Raw genomic sequence first — 26,696 nt, forward strand, 5'->3', positions numbered from 1 at the left:
AAAATCAAGGTTATCTGCAGCTTGACATGAACTTAATGGCATTAAATAGACGTAAACAAGATTGAAGAGGAGGTGAAAAAAAGAAGCCTGGAGGTATAAATGTGTTTGAGTGATATTTCATTTCTTCTTCTCTTGATTTCTGTCCAGCTTTATTAGTTGTAAGATTGTCGTGATCCGTCTCTCTCCTCCCTCTCCATCTTTTCTTCTTCTCTGCTTCGTTAGACGTGACTTCTTTCAGGCTTCCTCTTTCCACAGGGCCACAACCAAAAAAAAAAAAAAAAAGTGAAAAATCCTAAGCGAGGAGGTTTGGTGTCAGGGACAGATTTGTCAGGTCGAGAGTTTTAACTTCATCATTTACTTTAAAACCTTCACGAGTTTTTTCACAACATGACAGAAGGTGGAGGCTGGATCTCGAGAGGATGACAGACAAAGTGAAAATCTGAGGCCAGATATTTGATCCTACTTGAATGAATCACAACGTTCTTTGAGTTTTACCTTTAAGATGAAAGAATGTAATGAATGTATCTTTTCATACCTGTGATTATAAGGTTGTTTTGAGAGATAAAAACTGTTAGCTTGACCTGAGAAATGTAGCAACTCTGTCAGTCTTATCTTAAAGCTGTGACAGCAGGAATAAATAAAGACCACACAAATGTTTTATTTAGATCATTAGTCAGTGTAGAGACAAAGAAAGCCACACACAAACACACCCACACACACACTCTCTAACACACACGCAGAAACAAACAGCAGCGGAGGACCTGAGCGAGTGGGTGAAAAATGAGCTGGTGAAGAGGAGGCGAGAGTCAGAGATGGAAGTCTGTTGCTGTAATAGCCGGCCTGTCTGTCCCCCAGGACAACACGTGTGTGTATGCGTGCGTGTATGCGTGTGTGTGTGTGTGTTTCTAGCTTGCGTCCGTTAGCCGTGCAGTCTCTCCCCGGCAGCACAGCCTTATCGTGCTCGTCCAGCCGCTGGTTCAGGCCTCGGACCGAGTGCTGCCCAGAGAGCGGAGCCCAGAGGCGGGCAGAGCTTCTCGACAGGGCGGGGTGAAAGCAGCTCTCACACAGGACGCACTAACACAAACCCTGCTCCTTACACATTGTATATAACACCTTACATCAGACATCGACACTTATTCTGCCCTGTTTGGCGTCTATGCACGCAAGGCTCAACCTTGTTCATATTTTGTGCTTCCATCTGGATTCAGGAAAATACCGGAAACAGTGGAGATAAAAAAGGTCCAAATTAGAAACCACAAGGTCGTTACATTAATGTTACTGCACTGTTAAAAATATTGGCTCCATAAAAAAGTAATTCAACATGTTTGCTCTCTTTGGTCTGAACTTGATTCTTTAAAAAGTGTGACTGAAAGACAACTGAGCAGTTCTGAGGAAAGTTAATGAACTAGAACTCTGAAAGGTGAATGAGCTCATGTGGGACCTGTATGACATGTATGCAGCCACCTGAGAGGTTTGATCCCTGTTGCACCCCAAAGTGAGAATAAAACCACCTGACAAAGACGTCTGTCTGCGTTAACGCGACCTCTTTAGTGTTTCGTTGTGGTCGTAAACCTGGAGTTTAACGGCTCGATTTGTCAGAGCTTCAGAATTCCTTAAAAGCACATCAGAGTCTGTCGGTGTCTGTGTGGACTTGGAGCTTAGTCAGCTTTAAAACTCTTATTGGAGATTCTAAACGAGGTTTGGCTCAGCAATAAAAGTTCATGTTAACTGTAGAAAACAGAGAGCTGGAAAAAAGGTGTGTTTGTGTTTGTGTGTGTCTTCTTCTCTCACCTTTTGGCCGTGCGAGCTCTCTGTTATTCTCTCCTTCATGCTGGATTCGCTCTGATGGAAATTACAGGATGAGAAAGAAATAAGCGTCTCCTTCCAGGTTCGCGTGTCTCCGCGCTCGCTCTCTCGCTCCTCTCGCCGCCTCGCTCGGCCCGCTGGTTATTTCCCTCCGGGGTTCGGTGGCTGTTTTCATCGCGCCTCGGTCTGAGAGGAGAGGTCGTGATAACGCTGCTCGGGTACCTGGGGCCTCAAAGAAATCAGTGCAGCGCAGAGACGATTAAACATTTCTCCTTAATGGAAGAAATGCTCCGCAGACCTTGAAGTTGTTTCCGACAAATTTAACTCTTTATCTGTTTTTCTTTTTTTCCTGTAGAGCAACAGCAGAGAGAGCGACTCTGCTTGTTTGTGTTTCATCAGTTACTTTCCTGCTCACTCAGGTGATGTGGTGTTACTCTGGTTGTGGTACACAGGTGTTGTAAGGTTTGAGTCATGCTTTGACCTGATCCATGACACTTAATGTTTGTGGTCTGAACTTTAGATTTCATAACATCATGTCGTTTTTAAAAAGAAAAAAGGCTAAATAATCAGAAATGGCCATGGAAAAAAAAACATTCTATCACCTGAAACTCATCTGCACAGGTGTGTGTGTGTGTGTGTGTGTGTGTGTGTGTGTGTGTGTGTGTGTGAAGGGATCAGCTGCTGCTCACCTGCAGACACAGGAGCTGAAACCTGAAAGGCTGCCTGTATCATCTGCTGTTACACGGGGTCCATTTCACCGTGTGTGTGTGTGTGTGTCTGTTTGTGTGTGTGTGTTTGTACAGAGAATTCATCATTCAGAGCAGGTCCTCAAACAACAGAAACACACACACTCTCACACGCACACGTTCACACACTATCTTTCAATGCCAGCAGCCCCTGCCAGCATTGCAAATGCTTATGACAGAGCTCGACAAAGGCCCTCGTTGTGCTGTCAGAGGTATTCATTGTGCCCGTGTGTTTGTGTGTGTTGTTGTTGTTGTTGTTTTCTCTGACAGACTACAAATGACAAAGCTCTAAATTTGCTGCTTTTAAATCGAAGACAACTTTAACTTCAGAGAGCGACTAAGACTGAAGAAAGGACATTTGACACGTTGAAGGCGGAAGCTTCAGTTTCACGCTGCAGAAAATAGACTGTTTAACATATTTTAGTAAACACACTGTGTGTGTGTGTGTGTGTGTAAGTGTGTGACAGTAAGTATGCGAGGAAGAAAGGAAGCGATACTGCCTGTCTGTGAGAGAATGAAGTGTCTGTCTATACAGTCATGAATATAAAGAAGCAGAATCAGACCTGCTGCCTGAGTTTCAGAGTTTTTTGACGTTTTAATCAGCCTCCTGTCGGCTGCAGTGCGACACGGACTGATCACGGCTGATTGTTGGAGCCGTCGCTGCAGCAGAAGCTACTCTGCTAATGCTAATATCTTCCTTTGCCTCTGTGTCTTGTATAAGGGTGTCGCAATTAATCTAAAAATTAATTGAGATGAGCTTTCACATCGACGCTCCTGGAGGAGTGTAATTTTGCCTCATGATGGATCGATTCATTATCCGTCAGAAACACATCAACCTGAGCGCTTCCTCTGACCCCTCACAATCCATGAATCAACCAGTTGCTCCAGCACTCGTACTTTATATTCCTTTGTCTGGAAATGTCGCATCATGTTCATAAGTGAAATCCAGACCTTCATCTCTCATCAGGGATGCTCAGCTCGAACTGAAAATCAAACTCCAAACTTTGCGGCTGAAGTTCTCTCACACACTCTGCATGGCTGAACATCCCTGATTACCTTTTCACTGCCGTCGCTTTAACTGTTATCTCTTCCGCTTCAGCTGCGCGTGTGTGTGTGTGAGAAAGTGTGTGCTTGCATGGCTCAGTATGCAGAGATCTGCCCTGCCGTGTTCAAGCGTCCCACAGCTCTTCGCCCAGCTGATGATGCCAGTCACGCCACTGAGTGTGTGCGTGCGTGTGCATACCTGTGTGTGTTGGAGTGAGGAACTGAGAGCGATTGAGGTAACGGTGAGTTTAATGTGAGCCCCTTTCCGTTAACAAAAAGGTGCTTATATTTTAGCCAATTGGTTCCACTGCAGCAGGAGACGGTTTCCCTTTTTTCTATTCAACAAATAAACGAATGAAATAATTTCCAGTAAAGCCAATTGGTGCTGCTTTTCATGCTCAGAGGGTTCTGTTGTTGGGATAGAATCTGGGCCGACTGGGGTGAGAGCCAGACTGTAGAGGTGTGGAGGCTTGGACGCGCTCCAGGGAAGGAAACAAAGTCATCTGAATGGAGCTGTATTTGTCTCAGAAATGCAGCCTTCATCCTTCACAGATTTATTCATGATGAAACCTTTAGGTGTACGGGGGTTTGAGTTAGTCAGGAGTTTGGTTTGGGTTTAACTTATCTGCACGTACTCCTGTAAACTTGGGATAACAATCAGATCCACAGGACTTCAAGTGAAGCCAATGCTAGAGTGCCTTAAACATGCATTCCCTCTCCTGTCCAGCAGGGGGCGACTACACTGATTGAAAAAAGATGTCCAATCGCATGAAACCAGATGAGAAAAGTAGCCTACTTCTAACATTTACTCCCTCAGTAGAGTTTACAGTCTCCATCTCTAGTTTCAAGTCTTCTTCAGTTCAGCATGATGTCCATTTAGTCTCTGATGCTCCCGTTTAGAGTCAAACAAAGAAGGACATGCTTAAGGGAAGGCTATCACTGAGGTGCAGCAGTTACTATCAACCTTGACGTCTAAATAAGGTAATTTCTGGTGCCAATAAAAACCAAGATGGCGACGGCCAAAGAGCTACAAACTGGCCTCTTCTTTTACACAGTTCATGACTGGGACCTCGCTGCAAACGTGTGTCCTGATGACCCTTTTTACTGGCTGATGTGGCCGTGTGTGTGGAGCTGGTGCTTCTCATAGTACATGCAAAACACTGGAGCCTAACTTTTTCTGTGTTATCAACACCGAAGTAAATCATATCATCACATAATGGCAGCTAGTGTCTGTCATCCTCCATGCTGGTGATATATCTCTTGTCATGGACACATGCTGCATGACCCCTCAGGGTCAGAAGGGACTCTGAACCTGGAGTGCAAAGAAAATAACCCAAGGAGCATGTTCTCTCTTTCTGTCTGCAGTTAAAATGTTGACTTTCTCTGATGTTTTGCATAACGTCTCCTCATCGCTGCTGCTAACTCTGGCAATCACTTAAACCATTAAGATTGATTGATCTTACTCGGATGTCTAATTGCTGAGTGATCCCAGCTCTCCGTGGGGTACAATCAGTGAGCTCCTCTCCAAAATGACACACATTTAACTAATGTGAAGATTTCAGCGTTCACCTTTGCTCTAATTGCAGCGTAATTACACGGCAGATTAATGCAGCTACAATGAAAGCAGATGATTCGACGACGAATCGTTTGTTTGGAGAAGTAAACTTTAAACTCTGCTTCTGCCATAATTCACATTTATTTTCAACAACTCATAATGTCATTAAGACCCTGCAGACGCCCTTTTCTCATCACTGCAGAATCCACTTTGGGACATAATCTGAAGTTGCTCAATATCCATAAAACACTCGTTGTATTTTACGAGTTTTATGAAGCTATCAGAAAAGTGCTCGAGTTACCTGCGATCCCTGAAATGTCACTTATTATTCAGTGCAAATGGTTTTCCTCGCAGATAGAAGGTAATGGTGATTGCAGCGTGTCTTGAGACTGTAAATGAAAGTGAGTTATCAGCAGAGAGCAGAGCTGCAGGTAGAGAGACGGAGTTTTTACAGTCGTGGTTAAATGCACAGAGATGGTACAGTCAATGGGAAGTAGCCTCATATCTTGGAGTATTTGATGTTACTAAAAGAAGAAGCTGACCACAGTGGGGATATGATGGTTATGATGAGTTTAAAACGCATTGTGCACACTTGGCTGAAAACTGCACCTCACTGATGAGACACATTACCAAGGCTGTCAGGTCTTTGTGACAAACTGGACTCGTGCATCTAAACCTGCGTCTTGTTATGTGAAGCTGCTTGTGTCACACCCAGCAGTAACTCATCAGTTAGACATATATAGCATTATTATACAGCATGTTATAGCATTGCTTATGGCCTACACTTGACCTTAGGGTCCCTTTATCCTTCTGCTCTAGAAACATCACTTAACCTCCAGTGATAGAGGTCATCAACTAGACGACACAGAATGGCTCAGGCCTTGCACAGATGCATTATGGGACATGATTGAGCTTCACGCCTGTTAATTTTAGATCTCCATGTCAGTTTTGAACGTTGGTGTCATCCACACGGCCTCACGACACGTGACGCTTTGGAATGACAGCTCTCCTCTGTCAGACTTGACAGGCTTGATTACATGCTATCTGCCTGTGGGAGTGGCGTGTGTGTCTCTGTGTGTGTCTTTCTCCGTGTGGTGTGTATCTATAGAGTAATTTCGGTTTGTGTTCAGGTAGTCGTGTTTTTCTGAGTATCCAAGCTGTATGTGTGTGTGTGTGTGTTTGAGCGAGCGTCCCAGGCCTGAAATTGGTATGTTGATGGTTGACAGCTTTCTGAAGTAACCTCTGTGTGATGGAGGGTCTCTAAGAGGTCTGGGGATAAAGATTGTCAACCAGGATTAGAGAGGGTACGTGTGTGCTTGTGCGTAGAAGTGCGCATGGGTGTGTGTGTGTGTGTGTGTGTGTTGTGTGTTTATCAGGCTGGCTGTCTCTCTGTCTGTGCCACTCATTGTCAGTCTCCTTCTCTCTGCCTTTCCTTTGTTCTCTCTCTCTCTCTCTCTCGACAGTCAGATTTTATTTATAGAGCTGTATAAACCAAAAATTGTCAGATTGTTTTACCCCAAAACAAACAACACTAAAGAAGCTTAAACAGAGATTCTGTGCACTACAGATGAAATATATGATTGTATCCTTTTAAAGCACAGATTGATTTGTAAGTATTCGTTGGCATTGAGCAGTAATGTGAAAACACAGCACGACACGCAAAGAAGGACTTAAACCTCCTGCGGGGGAAAGTGGACTGCTGGCAACAATCCTAATGCAGAATCTGCAAAGCGGCATGGGGGACAGGAAGTGGGAGGTATAAGAACTGAAACACAGTAGATGTGGGAATATAAAGTGCATGGCATCTGTTTAACACTGCTTAAGTCTGACTTCTTTTGTTGTGTGTGTAAGAGTTACTCCCAACAACATTAACCCTCGAGACCCCAGTAGATTTCCAGAATGTTGCTGCAGTTCACTGAGAACTCACGTAAATCTCTTCAACCCACACAGTGATGTTACATGGACAGGCAACAGTAATGTGTAGTGTCTTTGGCAACTTGTATGAGAAGAAAATCGCCGGTCAGTCCTCCCTACCGCCGGGGGGCGCACTGCCCACCGGAAAACAGCGTCCGTCTCCGGCAGGGAAAGCCGGGTAGGTCCGGCTGTGTAGTGACAGCGATTATGTGATTTTGAGCAAAAAAACTCAAACTCACATCTTCATCGCTTTCCATTATGCACGGTGGTCCAGGATCTGACTCACAGGATCTGAGTGCAGATTGATTGACCAGTCTTGAAACAGTTATGGTTTGGGGAGGGTGGTCTGTTGACCTAAGTTATATTACTAACTCTATAATTCAACACTATAGGCTGGATAATATGAAGTTAAATAATTTAGAGGACCAAGAATTGAACCCTGAGGGATGCCACAGTTAATGTAAAACCAGACATATGTGGTGTGTTATCCAATTCTCACAGCCAGCAGGGAATAGTGGCAGAGTAATGAGCTTCAGCTCATTACCTGTGGGGACCAGGAAAGTTACCTGTTTCTGTTTTTTAAGAATAATGGCTGAAGGCTGCAGCCAACAAACTTTTCTAAATTAATTGTCGCCGAGCGGGCAGGGTCATTTCTTCCAGACACAGAGTCAATTTTGTTTTCTCTAATGCTTGCACTGGTGCAACATTCAGAAATACGGGGCATTATTACAATAGTTTGCAATACATAACAATGTACCTCATGCACAGGTTCAGCTTCTGCCTCTTTCCAGGTATTCGTGTCTTTCTGTTTTCCTTCATACACAATTAAACTGACTCATTCAAACTGTTCTCCCTCTCATCAAAAGCTAGTTACTCTCTATCTCTCTTTCCCTGAATCCTCTCATTCTCCATCTTCCTCCCCTCCAGCCCTCGCCCCCTCCCTCAGCCCTGCCACCAATCTGAGGGAGCAGAATCTATTGTAATAGGCTTACAGCCCTGACAGCCTTATGACTGGGCTGTTGGTTATTGTAATTGGATTAGGTTGGAGATAAGCGCGGTGCCAGTAAGACTCTTAAAGTCTCAATCCTATAGTCCATAGTTGTCGCCTGCCATTCTCACTTTCCCTCTTCAATGTGAGGCCACTCTTAGCTGCAGCTCAAGAGAGAAGAAGTTTGAGTGACTCGAACATTAGAAAGGTGTGATCACTGCCTGGAGTCAAATCAATCTGCCCCCGTGTTTAACAGCAATATATGCAGGATATTCAGGTTTGAATTGCCTTCAGAGATAAGGCAGCTATTATACTTTTTTTTTTCTTATCAACACATCCAATAAAAAGACCAACAATGGAAGTATCCAACGCGCGAGTATTGTGCCTGATTGATCTTCTTTCTCTTTGCTGTAGAGCTCTATTGTTGCACCGGTGAGCCGCAGTGTCTCATTGTTTCTTCATTTTTCTTTGACTCATCCCACGTATAACAAGAAGATGTTTCCACCACAGCACCAGATCTGAAAATCGTCCCAAACAGATCAACTATTTCCCCTGATTAGGTAAAGCCAGTGAAAAAAGCTGCAGCACCAAATTGTTTTGGAAAATGACTAGGGCTTTTTTTAAATGAGCTTTTTAAGTCTTAAGTACAAATCAATGTTGATGCTTCTTTTTGCAGCAGACAGAGCGGGGAAATATTTAGAGATGTACTAATGCATTCTTGTTTTTTAGTTTAGTTAGCTCATTAAGTGCAACCTCCCAAGAAATGCTTACACGCGCTTATAATGTGACAGAGATTTAAGAACATAAAGTTAGAAAATGCCAATATTGCTTATTTTTCATGCAGCAAAGAACACTTAAAAACATCATAATACTATAATCCTAAACAGCAGCTCTTTACGTGAAGCTTGTCTTTGGTTTGTCAGTATGTGGGACGTTTGATGGCTCAGCTCTCCGGGTTCTTTTCATGCCATAGTTTGCTGTTGATTTAATGCCCTTTAAAAAAATCAGACATCAAATATTCATGTTATAACTCCTCTGTAGTATTTGACAAAGTGTGGCTCATTAGAAAGAGCAAAGCACTCGCACTGCCACTTTAAAGGTCCTCTCACCAGATTAATGAACAGTGTATGTCATTTACATATCCACGGTTGACGGTTTGATTCCTGCTGCGGCCTCCCATGCTGTAAACACTTTCCCTCCTGCGGCGTCACAGTGATTTGGATTAACGAATGTGCACTGAGTAGACATTATTCTGTCGGGGACCTTTTACCAAAGCTTCATGTTGGAATCCCTTGTCAACGTCCCGCAGCGTGAACCACAAGATTAATGTTCCCGTGGCTCAGGGCGGAACGAGTGATTGGAACGCCAATCATCCACTTTGTCGTTATTGGATTTCCCCTTTGATTATCCAGCACCAGCTTCAATAGAAAGCAAAGCACCATCAGCTAATCACATTCAGGCTTTAACAGATGATGATTGATTTTATGATTGTATTAAGATTATTGGCTCACGAATGAATTATTGAGTTTGTGATGTTGAGCAGAAACGGCACAATTACAGATGTCAGCAGCGTGTTGACAGCAGCACGGGGAGGCTTGGACTGGACGCCGTCACCTTTGAACTTAGAGATTCTTGAAGATTATTCTTTCTTTTACTTTTGAGAGACAATTGGACCAAGTTAAACAACGAACCTTCCCACTGTCGAGCGTGAGTAACCAAATGCCAAAGCAGCATGGACTTAGTAATGACCAATCAAGGGCTGGCTAAAACAGATCATGTTACAGACAGAAATAGCTCACTGAGGCCTTCATCACCAACAAAATGAATATAACACCATGAAGACAGGAGTTAAGTGTCAAACCAAAACATGCAAGAAATGGCAGCAGAGCCGTAGACAATGTAAAAGAAGTGGACGTTGCCAACGTGACGTCATCCTTTGACTTGTGGACCACCGTTTTGAAACCTTAAATTTGGCCCCCTGAAAGCCGCCATGTTGTCTCTTTGGAGACAGAATTGACAATAGCTGTGTCTCAGTTCAGAGGTCACATCCTTCGAAGGACGCGGGCTACAAAGGATGAGTCATCAGCCTGTGGAGACGCTAAGGCTGAGCTGAAATGAGACGGTCTGGTCCTGTTTGCGTCACCAGCTGTTTTCTGCCCTTACCAAACACCACTCCTGTCACCTAGCAACAGGTAGCTAGCAGGGTAACTTGCTAACATAACTAATGTCTCATAACCATTTATTTATCTTTAACATTTGTATCACAGCTATTCAATTGAGTTGAAACAAATGACTTAATTTAAAGTGTGTGCCTCGGCCGTTTAAGAGTCTGACACTTTATTGGAATTGGCGTGCAGTGAATCTTGGGATCCGTTGGGCCACGAAGGATGCACCTCAATGTTTATGAAGGGAATAAATCAAGAGAGAAGTAGGACCATTTTTTCATCTGGTTTTGTACAATGTGACTTCTCTGCTGGCCGTTGGAATGGATGCAAGTTGAAGGCACTTCGGCATTGGAGTCACTTTTGAAACATCTATTTCCTACAGACTCATGATTGCAACATTTGAAACAGGAACAACAGCACCGCCGCCATCTTGGCTCCTGGTAGAGTCGAGTTCTACACATACAGAAATGTTGAACATTTGTTATAGATTCTAACACATGACTGAAAGAGAAAATGAAGGACACAAGCTCATTGCGGCAGGTGGCTTGCTGGTAGTTTCCCGCCATGCTCTGGAGCTTTCCCTTAACATGTGGAGGTAAATACCAGGCTTGTTAATAGCTGCTCCAGCTGTGTCTAATTTCCCTCCATTGTTTACCTCCTTATTCCACTGAGGCGACTGTACAGCCGAGACGTCAGCCTGCCCATCAAGCCTCCATTTCACTCAATGCCTCTGTTCAATCAAGCATGCAGATTACTCGTGTTCCCTCTTTTCCTTGGGCCCTCTTTTCAGAGGTGGCACGTCATTGTCAGCAGGCAACAAATCACATTTATCGTGATGCATCCTGGGAGGTGAACTGCACCATGGGAGCTTTCAGGAATTATTAGATCCCCCTCCATCCACCCGCCTACATAAGCATCGCTCCTCGTCATTTACTGCTCTCTCGTGTTCTCCCAGACTCGGTCGGGTGCCCTGATGGTGATCTAAAATTAACTCCCTCCGTCTAAAAATCAATCCAGCATCAGGCTTCATCACACTGAAGGGTTTTACAGGCTCGTGAGAGAGACCACGGGGTGTAAGAGAGAGGAATGGAGGGAGAGAGTCGCTCTCGTCAAGGAGGAGAAGGAGACGCTGGGTGGAGAAGGGGGCGCGGGAGAGATTGATGACCTGATGAAGGCGACACACCGGCAGCCCTGATGGAAATCCCCCGCCGTGAGGTGCCTGATGAAAACGAAGCTCATGCTCATTCCTCTTGTTGGTTCTCGCCCATCACATCTGTCACTGCTCGCTTCTGTTTTTTTTACTCCTCAGGTTTATATCAGGCTCTCAAAATCCTGCTGATTCACTCCGTCCTCTCCTCGGTCTCTCTGTCACCGAGCTTTTTCCTCTTTCATGTCCTCGTTTTAGGTCTTTTCTCTCTTTCATCCCCGATTTCACTAAACTGTCCAGCATTCCTCGCCTTTGTTGTTTTCATCCATCTTGGTGTCAAAGTTCCTCTTCCTTGCATTCGCTCTTCCTCCTGACAACTTTTTATTCTTTTCAGTTTCTTCGTCTTCTTTTCACGCTTTCCTTTTTCCATTCCTCGCTGAAAACGCTGCATTTAGGTCTCACATCATACCAGTACGACCGTAATGATGAAGCAAATGGAAGCGTTGGTGGCCTTGTTGCGTTGATAAATTCCTTCAGCTTCAGTGTATCAGGTGTAGACTGAACACCACCCCTTACTTTGCCTTGAACCCAAAAGGAAACGTCTCAGACACATTTTTGACTTTACACTCATGCAAAACGTTTTATCATCTCGAGTGCACAAATATTTCCTCACACCTCAAATGTGAGAATGAAACAAAGTCACGACGCAGAGCTCTGACCTTTCAAACCACAGTCTTAGTTAAATTAATATTGTGTGACTGGATTCCTCCGCAGCCTGAAATTTATCACAGTTATTACTTATCTCTTCGCTTCTGTTGACCTTTTTCTGTTCACGTGGTTGTTTCCTAGACGACGAGTAAATTGGTTGATGTTATGACACACAGGCTCTTCTGTTAATGCTTGTTGATATTAGCCACGCTCGAGGGATGTGTTTGCTCCAGAGTGGAACATCTCAACGATCATTTAATGCAGCACATTCAGTCGAGACTTCTCTGCATTGTTTGACTTTTCTGTAGCGCCAGCACCGAGCGGGAGAATAAATCCTTCCAATACTCGTTTACAGCCACAATCGTTTATGACCTTATAACTCTGCAAAGACACTTCCATCGACCTCAGTTCTATTTGTTCTGTGCTATTTTACAAGACGAGAGGAGCAGCAGCATTCTTATACAGATACACAATATAGACATACATTTCTGCAAATTTATCTCTAATTTACCTCTAAGCTCATCAAACACATTCATATCTTAAAATCTGTCTGAGCTTGCTGATGCTCCTGCTCACACATCATCATCAGACACACACACAATGGAGGCACGCACGTCTCTGTTTGTGTCCAGGACGTATTAAACGTTTTGAAAGGTTTGCAAAAGAGCGTCATCGTGACATCGCCGTCTGTCCAGCGATTACATTTACCTCAGCACATTCTGGACCTTCACTTTATTACAGTTCTTTACGACGGACGTCTGCGAGCTGTTGACTCACAGTCTCGTCTTTGGATCCCTGACATCATTTTAAAGCCACTGAGAAGGATTGATGTGAGATGGAGGCAAAACAGCTTCACTGTGGAGCTCTATTCAAAATGTCAACAGTAACAGGTGATCCGTCTACATAACTTAAGCAGAACGTCGATAGTAACAGCGAGCCGTGTCTGCATGCTTCAGAGTTTATACTCTCCTCAGCGTGGGCACATTTCCCCCGCAGCAGGTCACTCAATGAAATGATTATCGATCGTTATGATATGGGCGTCACAATGGATATTTCACCTGGAGTGTGGGCGTGTAAATCAAAGCACATCAGTATTGATTTCTGCACAGCTCGCCTCACTGTAAGGGAGCTGAGATGGATCGCCTTTGATTGGTCCGCAGCGGTCAGCCGGCGAGATGGAGAACCTGCCGCTGTTCTAACGAGCTGTGTGAGACTCACCGCAGAGACGGTCGGATAATTATAACCCGAGCGTGGTCAGAGTGTGTGTGTGCTAAAGTCTGCTGCCCTGCCTGTGTTTGTGTGTGCTGTTGTTGTGCAGCTCAGCGGCTGGATCGTTACGAAGACTTGATTCAGAAGAGTTTCTTTAAAGGCATCTGGACAAACATCATTTCTGTTCTCACTATGACAGAGAGCTTTAAACTTTGGGCCTTTTTATAAAACCTGGGGTCTAAATGAATCATCAGTTTGAGAATCAGTCTCAGATCAGGCTGTAATGGCTGCAGTGTTTCATGGCAAAACACCTCTCGAAGTTCTTGTTGTTTGCACTGACAGGCAGGCGCTCACAGAAAGGATCCCTACAGAGAGAGAGCTTTTTGTTACAGAGGAGACACCAGAAACAGTCGTTACATCGCTCTCTGCAAAGTCACCAGACTCCATTGATAAAACAGTAACTGTACCTCGGGAGCACAGGAGTCGCTGGACTACCGTTACCTCGATCACTTAGTTTGTTTGTTTTCAAAGGGGGCGTGTTCTGCTCATTTCAAGCTTCGTATTCCGCTCTGTGATACCTGTGGAGTAGCTTAGCATAATTTACATACAGCCTCTGCCTGAAACGACTCAGTCAGCTCTGTTCCTTTAAGCAGCCCCGCCCCTACAAGCCCACTTTCTTCTGATTGGCCGGCTCTCTGAAGCCTGCTGAGGCTGCACCTTTGTGACGTCAGCGCAGCGTGTAGAAAAAAATGAGAAGCCTGGGGATTTCTCCAACATACTTTGAAACTTCACACACGTTTAGTCTGCACATCCAACATGATATAAGACTTAATATGTGTAACAGCATAATACCCCCTCTTTAAGAGTTAGCTCTGATCCATCACAGCACGAGAACACAAACAAACCAAAGGTTGGAGGCAGCAGGAGAGCAGCACCATTGGCTGTCAGACATACTTTAAACGCTCCTTTTGCCCTGATAGATTACGCTGCAGCCAGAACAGTTCATTTTGGGACTGCCAGCTACGGCAATCTTCTGCACCGGTCCAAATCATTTTGTACCTTTTAGTTATTTAGAACCCAAAAAATAAAATCCTGCTTTAAGGAGCGAGCAAAGGCTGCCAAGAAAGCTGCTGAATCTGAAGCATTCTGACTTTTGGCTGCAGAAAAAATAATCTAATTTGAATTTCAAACACGAGCTGCATCTCAGATTTACCTTGATAGATAAAATACATGAATAAATAAAATAACTGTGACTCTTCCTGAAATCTGCACGGCCAAGAAAACAAATACATGACAGAGGAAGACAGCCTCAGGCTCGCTCAGAAGAATATCAAAGCATGCACTTTGATGGATGGAGTGAAACAGCTGATAATGTATGAAAGCAGCAGTAAACAGGATGACATTTAGATGCATCGGATCGTCAGATGATATCGTGCCCGCAGTGCCGTATCCAGGTTTTATAGCAGGTTAAAAGCATGTCTGCGATCTGATAACAGGGATATGCATTTAAAATGCAGCCGCTTGGACTGAGTGCTGAGTTTTAAAGGGATTACTCTGCACAGACATCCTTTAACTAAATGCAAATAAAACACAGCAGCTCTGTGTGCGAGAGCCGAGCCAGTCGTTTAGCCAGTCGTCTTTGGTAATTGGACATGACCGGGAACAAAAGAACAAAATATATGAGAAACAGTAAAGTAATTAAGTGCAATGTAATCAGCTGTGGGATGTATAAATATGCAGCCAGTAACTTTATTGCATTAAAATAAAACAGTATGGGTGGGGAAGCGGCAGAGAGAAGTATTAATTACACAGTGCAGAGCAGGGATTCAGCAGCAGATGTTGCTTACTGTTAGCGGGAGCTGCTACTTAACTACTCTGATTCTAATGGCTGTTTATGCTTTTTGAAGAGCTGTAAAACCAGATTAGTGGCGGAGAAAAGATGAGTCGACATGACTCAGCTTTCTGAGGGTTGACAATAGCAGAAATATTACACTTGGCCTTCATCCCAAGTCTGCAGCGACAGATGGATGGATGTCCTGACCCCACACTTTTCTCTGCAGATGATTTCGAGTCTCTGGGTCTGAGACGAACACAGATTTTTAATCTTCATCATTTTGCATACATGCTTAAAAATGTTACAATCCCAAACTGTAAGCAGCAATTTAGTGCCGCCATCTGTCGGAACAAAGGTTGCCCAGATTACCCTCGCTGGGAAGACTCGTCCCAGCAAAGGCTAATTAAAAATTTTAATAGCAGCACTTTGAATAATTCATCGTGTCACGCTCTCGCTGTGGCAGATATTTGTTATGGCACATGTAGTGTCTCTTCCTGTTGCTGTTGTCGGGGCGTCCTGCTGACAGAGCCGGTGTTTCTATGTGAGACAAAGAGAACAGAACTTTATTTAAAGAGTGCACGGGGACTTTACATCGGGCAGGAAGCAGCTGTTTCCTTGGATGTTATGTGTGTTCGGGGCCTGTTTTGGTGAATATGAGGCTTGTTTGTTTTCCACTTTACTTCTGAATTGTTTCTTTAATGATTTAAGCCGAGAGTCTCATCATGTGGTGGAAGAACAATCAACTATTTATTAAGAACCTGCAGTAAGAAACATGTGTTTTGACTTAACTGCTGTTTGGTGTGATGTGTCACGCTCATAGTGTGCAAAGTTTGAACACATAAAAACATGGCAAATTAGTGTTTTTGATCATTTGTGATTATAATTTGTTTACAGACAACATTGCATTAAACAGCGTGCTTGATCAGTGACAAAAATAAACCCTCCATCCTTTTGTTTTCATAAATCATGTCATTCCTGCGACCCGCAGACCGCCTGTGCTCCCCAGCTGAGTTCACTACGAGCTGATTGGCTGTTTAAAAATGCTTTACGATCTAATAACCACTGGTGACTGTGCAGGCGATGACATCGGCCTCTTAGTTTACATTGCTGCAACTTTTACCTGGACTGTTAAGTGTTTTTTGTCTCTATGCAAATCTTTGGTCTTAACAGGGCTCAGAGACAGTGCTGCAAGTGTGTGTGTGTGTGTGTGTGTGCAAGGACACTTTGATATGTGGACTGTCGGGCCGGGGACGACTGAGGCACACACACCCAAAAACACAGATGCTAAACAAAGGAGCTAACGTTTGTTTTCATCACTAGAATAACCTCTGTGTGAAGAATCATTTTGCATATCAAAACGTGTTTAATTACCACGAAGGTCTTTTGCTTTTTTCCACATATAATTAGTTGACGTTTGAAGGTTACACTTTTCAAAGCAGCAGCAAAAAGCACATCCTTTTTTACGAGTGTTCTTTTGTTTGTTGGCCTCATGACGTTCAGTAACCCTTTGTTTCAGCTGCATGCCTCTTCTGCCTCTGCACGCTGGCTTAGAACTACACTAATAGAAGCAGTATCCTCTGATCTATGTTTCCTAATCACCTCATCGGGTGAAGTGAAAGTCTTGTGTTCCCGGCGCTCCGGCGTCCCCGCTTTCTGAAGAGAGTTTGAAGGTCACAGCGGCTCCTCGATGGCTGCTGTACGTCTGATTCCTGCTTCTTTCAGGCATTAAGAGGGAGGCTTAGCGCTAATGTTACCAGAGCTGTGGGATCGGCTGTGGCGGGAGATTGGAGCTGAGAGGCCCGAGAAAAAGCTTTAAGGAATGAACGTCGGGCGATTCAGGAGATAAACGGTCAGAGAGGGGAGGACCCGCTGGTCACTATGGGGACAGCATCCGCAGAGAGGCTGGTGTTGAGATGTGGAGACTCTGACTGCATGCAGAAGACATTTCAGAGACCACCGTAGTTTTGGTATTTTTACAGGAACAAGAATTGTAACAGCCTAAAAATACATTTCAAACGGAGCCGTAAAGCAGACGTAGAGTTACATCCTGCTGGAAGTGAGCGCAGGTGTGAACGTGTGTGTGATCTGTAGTTTTGCTTTCTTGCATTTTTCTTTATTGGCCGCTCTCAGCTCTAATGCCCGTCTCCATGCTGCTCTTTTGGCCTCACTCAGTCTCCCTTGAACAAGACATTAATCTCAGTAGGACGAGCCACTTAAATAAAGGTTAAGTAGATAAAACAAATGTGTAATGTGTCCTCGGTGACATCCTTACCCATTAGGTCTAAATGGAGAATCAGCAACTCCTCAGCTCCTCCTCCTCCTTGTTGGGAAAGAGCTGCTCATAGGCCGGTGATGCTCCAGCACCGTGGCACCGCAGTGGCTGTATTAAGGGACGTTCAGCATCATTTTACTGTGTAATTAAAACCTAAGCAACCCCCCCACCTCCGGCAGCGACTCCCCTCTCCTCCTCTAATTGGTCTGGCATCGCTCTGAGGTGGCACCGCCAGCCCTCTGCTGAAGTCGCTGGACTCTGGACGCTCAATTTAGCCCCTAATTTTAATCCTTATAGACTTAAAGAGAGCTGCAGTAACGGCCTGAACATTATAGTTAGAGGGGGATAAAACAAAAGAGACAGGGGAGGGGTAATTAGGACACAAGGGGACATTAAATGTGTTAGAAGCACAGCATTCAGTAAGACTGCGGGAACAAGTGGAGTCCTGTCAGGTGATGATTGTTTGTCTTTTGTGCCTCAATAACTCTGATAAACTTTACACACTTTTACCTGATGGAGATCTAACAGACACAGCAGAGAGAAACAGGACAGTCAGCCTGCAGCTGTAAGCCTGCATGTCGAGCACTAAAACATCTCCAGCAGACTACTTGTTTACTGTGCGAGGGTCAGAAGGGGCTGTGCATCTTGGTCATTTTAAACTATATAATTAAACGGCTCAGTTTTAGTAATTGTATATGTAGAAGTTGAGGGAGAAACAAGCGGAGCTGAAGTTTGCAGCGGCTCGGCTGACCGCCCCTGAAGCTCTGCTGAAGAGAGACAGATTTCTAAGATGAAACTGCTTAATTCAGTTGTTTTACTTATTTCAAATATCAGGGCTTTTTGATTAAAGAGAAGACTTCTGCAGAGGATCTGGCTCCCTGTGAAAACCTTGTGAACAATGTCTGTGAAGGGTCTTCACAGGTCATGGTCATTCGAATCCAAAAGGCCAACTGGACTTGGTTGAAGTTCCTGAAGACGAGATGAGAGGTGAGACGTCTTCAAGAACGTCCAGTTGCCCTTTTGGATTAAGCTTCGAACCTGTAAACGATGAAAACTGAAGTTTGCATTGTTAGCAGCAGCTCCGCCTCCTGCCCTCTGAAGGCCACAGGAGAAGCGTTGACAGTTAACATATAAAGGTTTTGTTCAGTGTCTCGCCAGTCGTAATAACCAGGTTGTTGGAAAGGAGGCTTCTGTGTGTAACATGTCTGCAGGTAAACACCTCAGGATTCCTGAACACTGAAGGAATCCGAACCTGAAGCTGAGCAAACGTTGGCAGCAGCTCTGAGTGCAGCTCCACCTGACGTGCACCTGCTGCAGAGGACAAACACAGGCTGCTTCACTCAGTGTTTTAACCATTTTAAGACTTCAGTGTCAAACACGGTTGTTGTATTTCTTATATTTGAGTTTGAAAGATTTTTTTATACCATCTAAAAACTCTTCAATTACTTCATGTAGTTTCTCAGACGAGTGTTTGTTTACTGCCGCAGCCGCCTCCTCAGTCTGTAACAATCCTCCACATTAAAGCAGCGAGCGTCGATTCTGTCCTAAAAATACTTCAACACATTTTTGGATTCACAGTATTAATAATCTTTAATGAGTCTGTATTCACATGGATCTGCTTTTCTTTGGTGTTTCCTCTCGGTGCGTTTAGTACTCGAGCAGTTCGCCGCCTGATACCCAAACACATCCAGGTCTAGCAGTCGACTCTCCACCTACTCAGTCTGCACTGGGAAACCTGGAGTCTGCTGATGCAGAGTTATGGCTGTAATAGGCTCTCAGTATAGCACAGTGTGTTAGTGGTGTATTGGAAATCTCTAAATCAGAGGCTGGCTTCAGCAGCTGACACGCAGCGCTGTGGTGGCAGCGCTCCAGCGGTGGCACTGCAACAGAGCCGCTGAACTCAGCGACCCTTCGATGGCCCGTTTAGACACTGGCACCATTTATTCCCCATTGATTTCAACAGTTCGGCCATTATATTAACGCCGAGTGGGGCGCTGAAGAGAGGGGAGATAAAACGCAGAGGGATCCGTGTTAATTTGTCTCAGAAGAGTCTTTAGCAGCAGTTTTAATAAGTGAGGTCAGTCATTAGATCTTCCTGTGTGTACTCCGTCATCAGAAGAGTCAAGTTATAAAGGTATCATATTTTCACTGTGTTAATGGAGAACAAAGTCAGTAAGTGCCAGAAAAACAGCTGAACTACATGATCACGAGTATGCTTTAGCATTTCAGCATTTTAGCATTGTAGCTCAGTCCCTCTCGCTCTCTCTCGCTCTCTCTCTCTTTCTCTCTCGCTCAGTCATTTCTGCAGATGTCGCACAATCATTAGAGCCCACACAGAGACACAAACACTGAATGTTTCACACTTGAATTTCCACCGAAAATTGTGATGCCAGAGCAATTAATTTGCAAGAGCTGAAAGCGTCGAGTTTGTGCCTGATTCATTGAGAAATGAATGCATCACAGTCTGCTGCAGAAACACAGAGGAAACGTCTTCCTGGAGGGAAGTAACTGATTTAATATACAGAGAAGAACTTATTCAAAACAATAAACATATAAGCAGCTATTCACCAAAGACCTAAACTACCACTCTTTGACTTGTTGAAGATCATGGCATGTCAAAGCCAATGTTCTGCAGTCTTTAGGGACTATTTCCCCGAGCCCAGGATGACATTTTAAATCTTGTTTTGTCCAACAGTCCAGCAGACAGAGGTATCAGTGTATAAAGGTATAAAGCAAACCTTTATCATTCCATAAAAGGCTCTGCAGCCGAGCTGAGGAGCATCAGTGGAGGCAGGATGTTTGGCCAGTACGATAGAAAGTGGATGAAAGGAGGAAATAGGAGGAAGAGGCTGTGTACTGGTGTCTGAATCTTTGGTGCACCCCCCTCTCTTAATGGACCTCAGCAGCGTCTTTGTATTCACAGTTCATTCACTCCCATCGGGCTGAAGGTCCTGAGTGATGGTGGCGGAGGTCTCCTGCTGTTACGGGGGAGCGAGGGGTTCAGCTCTCGTGGCATTTCATTTAAAGCCCTCCAATTTAAATCAATCGGGGACAATCAGGCCTGAGAGCAGGGTGGGCCAGGGCACCATTACCGATTACCTGACTAGTCCACTCACCAGTAAGAGGGGGAGACTGGTGCAGAGACACGGGACCCTATGGGACTGTGATGCACGTGTTCAGAGCCTCGCAGAAGATCCAATTTTCCCCGTAATGATAAGAACCAGCCGAGGTCAGGGCAGGAAACTGCAGCTTTCTCTCTTATCGTCACAAGCACTTTCACAATTTCACCAACCAGGTAGATCCTCCAGTAACAGCGCTCCCAATCACACCTGGCCTCCTGCCAGGGCTGCTGGCAGAAAAATGTACTCTACTTGCCAGCTTTAACTTGCTGGTTAGCACTCGTTTCCCTCTCCTCCTCCTACATGACCACTCATCCCAGACCAGTGAGATTGTGTCGTACTCTGTTCGTGAGCTCTGCCAATTCATTTAGTTTGAATATTTTAGTTTGGCTTGGAAATGACCTCATTTTCCTGGCTTTGGTGGAGATAATTAAGCACATAAGTTAATAATGTTGTGCCTTTTTTTTTAGATTTAAAGGGTCAGTAAGGCCGCATCCCAATTCTTCCACTTAGAACTACCAATTGCTACTACCCTTTGGGTTCTACCAAAAATGAGGGCAGATTACAGACTGCTTAGACGTTGATCAGACGTGGGCTTAGCTTAGCTTCAAAGTGAAGCCAGTGCTGAAAGCCTTAAACCTGTATTCCTCCAAATGTCCACCAGGGTGCAACTAAACAGATGAGAAAGTGGTCCTCCTTCTCTCTTGATTTATTCCCTCAGTAAACATTTCTTATGGTCTCAGTCTCTAGTTTCAAGTCTTCTTCAACACATGATTGAGAGACACAGAGACCAGAAAGAGGGGAGGGTTAGGGCATAGTGTGGTCTCACAAAGATGACTGTAAAAACGAGTTGGTGACAGCCGAAACTCCGAACTGAAGGCTTCAAAACTGAAGTCCATGAACCGACGGGTGGCTTCACGATGGCTTTAGGTCCACTTCTTGTCCAGTGTATGACCAGCACTCAGAGAAAGTGTCCTCCTCCTTCACTTCCTGTGTCTCCACTAATAAACTTCAGTGTTTGCGTGTCCGTTGACTTCGCTGCAGGCCGCCCTTAAAATCCAATCTGCATGCCAAAAAACATTTCTCACTTTTCCGCTGGAGGTGTGTAATCACTCCTCCTGCCTGTCCGCTCACGTCTGCTTCTGTCTCTGTGCAGCAGCTCTTTATGTGGATAAGCCCTGCTGTTGGCCAACAAGCATTAATTAGAACCTACCACTGAGGTATATAATTTAGCTGCTTGTCCAGTTTAATGTGTTTCAAGAGCGCCATTGGCTCCTGCATTGTGGCTCTAATTTGTATTTACCCTGTCCTGCGCTCTGCTCACCTTCGGCTGTAACAATAGTCCTAATTATTCCAGGTGCTGGCGCTGCGGTGAAGGACAACGTTGCTTCTTAAATGTTATATTTAAACGGTGGTTGACAGGCAGCTGGTGTGTGCACCTCATGGGCGACACATCCACTGGATTTTAATACTTTTACTTCCCTTCCATCTCTTAATACCCCCTCCACCTTTTTCTTTGTGCGCTTACTGCTTCAGACTTTAGGATGAGATGAAAATGCGACTGCTGTAAGCTGAATTAGTCGAACACGGCAGCACAGGTGGTTATGAAAATGATTCGTCTGCATCGTCCTCCCTCAGCCGACCAGCAGCCTTGTGATGAACCGCCGCTGCACCGCCGGCTCCGTGTACAACCTTTTCTGGGCCAAATGAACCGTGACGCCTCCGCCAAATAATTAATTCCTCATCCTCTCTCTCCCCCTCGTCTCCCCTCCCCGCTCCTCCGCTCTGAACTCTTGGCTTATGGATTTCACAGTTCAGGGAAGTTGCCGGGGAATGAAACTGTAATGGGCTTCTTGTTGCGGCTTGTTTTCCCAGAATAATGTAGAAAAATAGAATCTGAAAATAAACAGCGTCTCTCTCCCTAACTCTCCTTTCTGCCTCTTCCCACACCTATCATCTCTCATTTCTTACCCACAATCCCTCTCTCTCTGCGTCTTACTCTTCCTCTCTGGCCTTTGCTTGGCATGTACTGTATTAATCAGACACTGGCTTATTGCAGGGTAAATAGAATCAGGGGTGCACTCTAGCTGAACATTAGATTGGAAGGAGGCGGCGGCGGTGGAGGAGGTCGGGTGATGTGGTTATTGTTGCAGACCACCTGCTTTGCTTGTCAGCTGTGGCGGCGTGCTGGAGACGTTTAACCTGAGATGCTGGTTGCGTCCAATCACCGAACCAGCCAGCAGGAAATTACATTTAGACGTGACAGGTTAGTTTGTGCAGCAGGACTCCACAGAGAGGACTAAAGCCTGATTGTGCATTGAATCTATGCAGAGTCGCCATCATAACCTACATAACTGACCAAGGCCGCTGTGAGCGTACACTTATACATTGTGTTTGCATTGCTTGGCGGGTGTCTGAGCTTTTGTCTGGCTTCTTTATGTGCTCATTGTTTCCTGTAGTTCCCCGGCTGCCTGCTGTGTGTTCATATAAAAGATAAGTGACATACATTTATTCTGCAGTCAGTTGTTGTGCAACAGTTGCAGGGAGGGCAAGAAAACTCCTTATAAAGCGATCTATCAGGGTCGGCACGCTCCTCTGTCTGTGAGCTGTGTTGCATTCAGGGCCTGGATGTTTTCGAGGAGCAGAGAGACACAGCCGTGTTTCCTTACAGTACTTAAAATGACTCTGATCACAGTCATTGATGCAATTAACACAGACCTCCCGACGATAAAACACGCACTCATCTCTCGACCTTGTCTCGTGATAAATCCAGTTACAACATTACGCTCTAAACTATCGCCTCCCTCAATAAATGTCTGGCCTTGGCTGCGTGATGTAGCACATCTGCTCTTCTTCTTTGAAGGTTAATGTTATATTTCATGAAAGTGTAATAATTTCCTCTGACATAAGCAGGCGAGAAGGCTCGACTCTGGCTGTAATGAAGTCTATAAATTCCAGGAAGTCCTTGTTGCTGTTGAATCTTTGGATGGAAAACTTGTTTACACATTTCACACCCTGAGGCTTAATCTTACCGCCGGAAGGCTAAAACAGTCACGTCGTTTTAGATACGACGGGAGGTTATTTGTTATGCATGTAGGGTGACTTCAATTAGTTCTCATCAATAAAAAACATCACATTACAACTTAAAGCTCATGAACATGCCAGAGACAGAAAAAGGACTTCCTGTCTCAGGAAATGGCACCACATCGGCGCCCACATCATGGGGGGGGGGCTCACACTGAGCCTCACACTGAGCCTCACTTCATTTATGCAAAATATACATCCTGAACATGTCTCACTGTCAATGAGGCAGGCAAATAGCTAAACATGTGACACATGTAGCAGGAGTCAGAGATCGCTAACTGCTTAGCTAAAGTACGCAAGCTAGCAGAACTGAGCATTGTGTGACAGATTAAGGGAACGTTCAGAGCTAATGCTTGGTTTAAACAGTTTGAGAACTTATGAATACTGACAGTTATTGTCCAAACTACTTTTCATGAAGTCTCTGAAGCTTTTCAGTTTCTCGTTCTCCTCCTGCAGCCTCCTACTCACGCTCATACTCGCATATTTGGGTCGACAGCGCGGTTGAACTTAAAGAAAGTTAAATTTCCTTCTGCCGACCTGAATGTCAGCAGCAGTTTCTGGAGCCGTGATGATCTCTGGCTCTGGCTCCCCTTGTCAGACACCCTGACAGCAAAGTGGGGTTTGTTGTAAACTCACAGCGACCTGTGATGAAGGAAATAACATCAGCACCCACCTCTGACAGAAACAATCCATCCTACCGCAGAGGATAAACAGTCCAGGCACTCAATTCAAAGTTATCTTTTTGCTCAAACTATTTTCCCAAAACTCAACCCAGTTACTTCTTCAAGTTACTGCACTTCCCATGATGCCTTTGGACACAGAAGACGCCTGGTTTCATTCATGCATTGGGCTCATTGGCAGGTGAAGAGTGAAAACTAAGAGTGTGAAAGACGGTCAACCCGTCGTGCAGCTGCATTGCATTCTGGATCAGCAGGAGTTTTAATGTAAGGTGGAAGACAGGAGCGTCAGTGACGTATTAAAGCACCGCCTGTCCCCTAAAGATGACCTTATCAGACGAGCAGAGAGTTTACAAGCTGCAGAGTCGGGAAGGACGGCCCTGTTACGTGTGTGATTGGAACCATTTACAGGCGGAGTTTACTGTCCTCGCTGGTTATCCAGACACAGGAAAAGATGGAGGAGACAGACGGAGAGAAAGAGGACGTAGGTTACAGAGTTTGGACTGAAGGTGAAGAGGATGGAAGAGATGGTGGAGTGATACTTGGTTTTCAGACTGTCCTTGTGACAGACTGAAGTGCTCACATGCGTGCTAACACTCTCCAGGACATTTTGTACTTTAATATCTCCTGCAAAGGTTACCAAATGTTACCACTGATGATTCATCCGCAGATGGAGCAGCACCCAGGAAACTGAAGTTTGCTTCTCCTGCTGTCCAGATGTCCAACTTTGGTTTCTCTTGCTCTCCAAGCTGTGAAAAAGTATTTGTTAAAGCCTTTTTAATAAGTAGTTCTTTTATTCCACTGTCAAATAATCAGCCAATTACTTGTCGCTTTGTCAAGAGAAAGGCCACCGTTAAAATACTTTGCTGAGGTCAAAGTTCCAGCAAACATTCTGCACTTCCTGGTCAGTTTGTTTTCTTCAGATCTTTTGTTTAATTCGACAAATGATAAAACATCCAGAGATACTGCAGACGAAATGATCACATCCTCTGCTGCTGAGTTATTCATGTCTCTCTAGCTCTATTTAATGGGCTTGGTGCCACCGGTAAAACATATTCTCTTTGCTGTGTATTAAAGTCACGTATGAGATTTCAGCTAGTACGCACTGTACAGAGGGTCAGGGGTCAGGCAGTGGGACTGCATTTGGTTTCTATGGTTGCTGAGTAACAACAACACAGACTGAGACTCCGGGATCTGCTGCAGCTCTGCTTTCAAACCTAATTTTATTCGCAGAAATCACAAAGCTGTAAAAAGCCTCGGCGTCACACCAAACCATGAACGCACAGAGAAGTTCGATAACAGCCGACCACAAAGATGAACTTCACTGAAACAACAACAGATTGATTTAAAAGGCTTATTCCAGTATTAACCTGGTTTATATTATTTAACCATCTTTTCGGGTCTGAATGACTCATACAAACTGCATGAGCTGTTGGGCTGTAATGTCTGCAACATCATCCCTGCAGGCAGATGCACCCAAACAATGTACGTGCTTTAAAGCTAGAATAAAAATGCTATTAACTTATTCACATATTATTGCACTCACGAAGCTCCATTAACTAAATGTCCTAAAACACACCTGGGAACAAATTGTATCATAAAATTCACCAAAGACAAACTAGCTCAAAGTCCCAGAGAGAAGCTCAGAGAACCAGACGTCCACATGTTGTCACAAATCTGTCGGAAGTGAAAGCAAAGGCGTCTCCAGCAGGAAGAATGTGCTGCGTCTCGCGCTGAACAACAGCATCCTGCTGCTTTGTTCTGTGCTCGTTAAATCCTTTTTATTCCTTTTCTTCTCCTCTTCAGAGCTGTTGACAAATCTAAAGCGCTCAGTGACTCCACACTCTGATGTGAAATTAAAGAAATGGGGCTGTGACGGCGGCTCGGCGTCTGACTGTCAGTGACGTGCCTCTGGGACACAAACGCCCAAATGTGTGATTAAAATTAGCATGCCGATCCGTTTACCCGCTAACTGTGGCTTTATTAGTACTTTTCTGCTGTGCTTTATCTGCTTCTGCTCTTTGTCTCTCTCTTTAACACAAATCTGTTCAGGGAGGGTTGTTTAGTTTCTCATCCACAGACTGACAGCTGCTGCATCAACTTTAATAGATCCTTTAAATATTAACAGGAATTAAATCAAATCGAGAGCCGGCCTTCGACGCACCGTTCCCTCTCCAAGGTTCAGACCAGATCTGTTTAATGATGCAAATCTGCAGCTTTAAAATTAGGAATCTTATCATCAGTTGTTAAATATGCAAGACTTGTGCAATAATAATGATGACTGAGATCAAACATGACATTTACAATCCTTGAATTTCATAAAACAAGACCTGAAGAGTCCTTGGGAAGTAATCACATCGACTTCGGAGGGATGTATGGGAATACGTCGAAATGGAAGCTTCATGGAAAAACTGTAAGCACAGATAAT

The 26,696-nt window shown here is 44.6% G+C and overlaps 1 protein-coding gene across 2 annotated transcripts in view; it reads left to right on the plus strand.

Annotated features, from left to right (window-relative positions):
- Positions 1-26,696, plus strand: part of grid1b (glutamate receptor, ionotropic, delta 1b) — a 483,632-nt gene that overhangs the window by 129,153 nt on the left and 327,783 nt on the right. The gene's annotated exons all lie outside the window — the stretch shown is intronic.

Source organism: Semicossyphus pulcher, unplaced genomic scaffold, assembly GCF_022749685.1.
Source record: "Semicossyphus pulcher isolate SPU_LCO1_2020_fin unplaced genomic scaffold, fSemPul1.0.p SCAF_16, whole genome shotgun sequence".
Taxonomy (NCBI): Eukaryota; Metazoa; Chordata; class Actinopteri; order Labriformes; family Labridae; genus Semicossyphus; species Semicossyphus pulcher.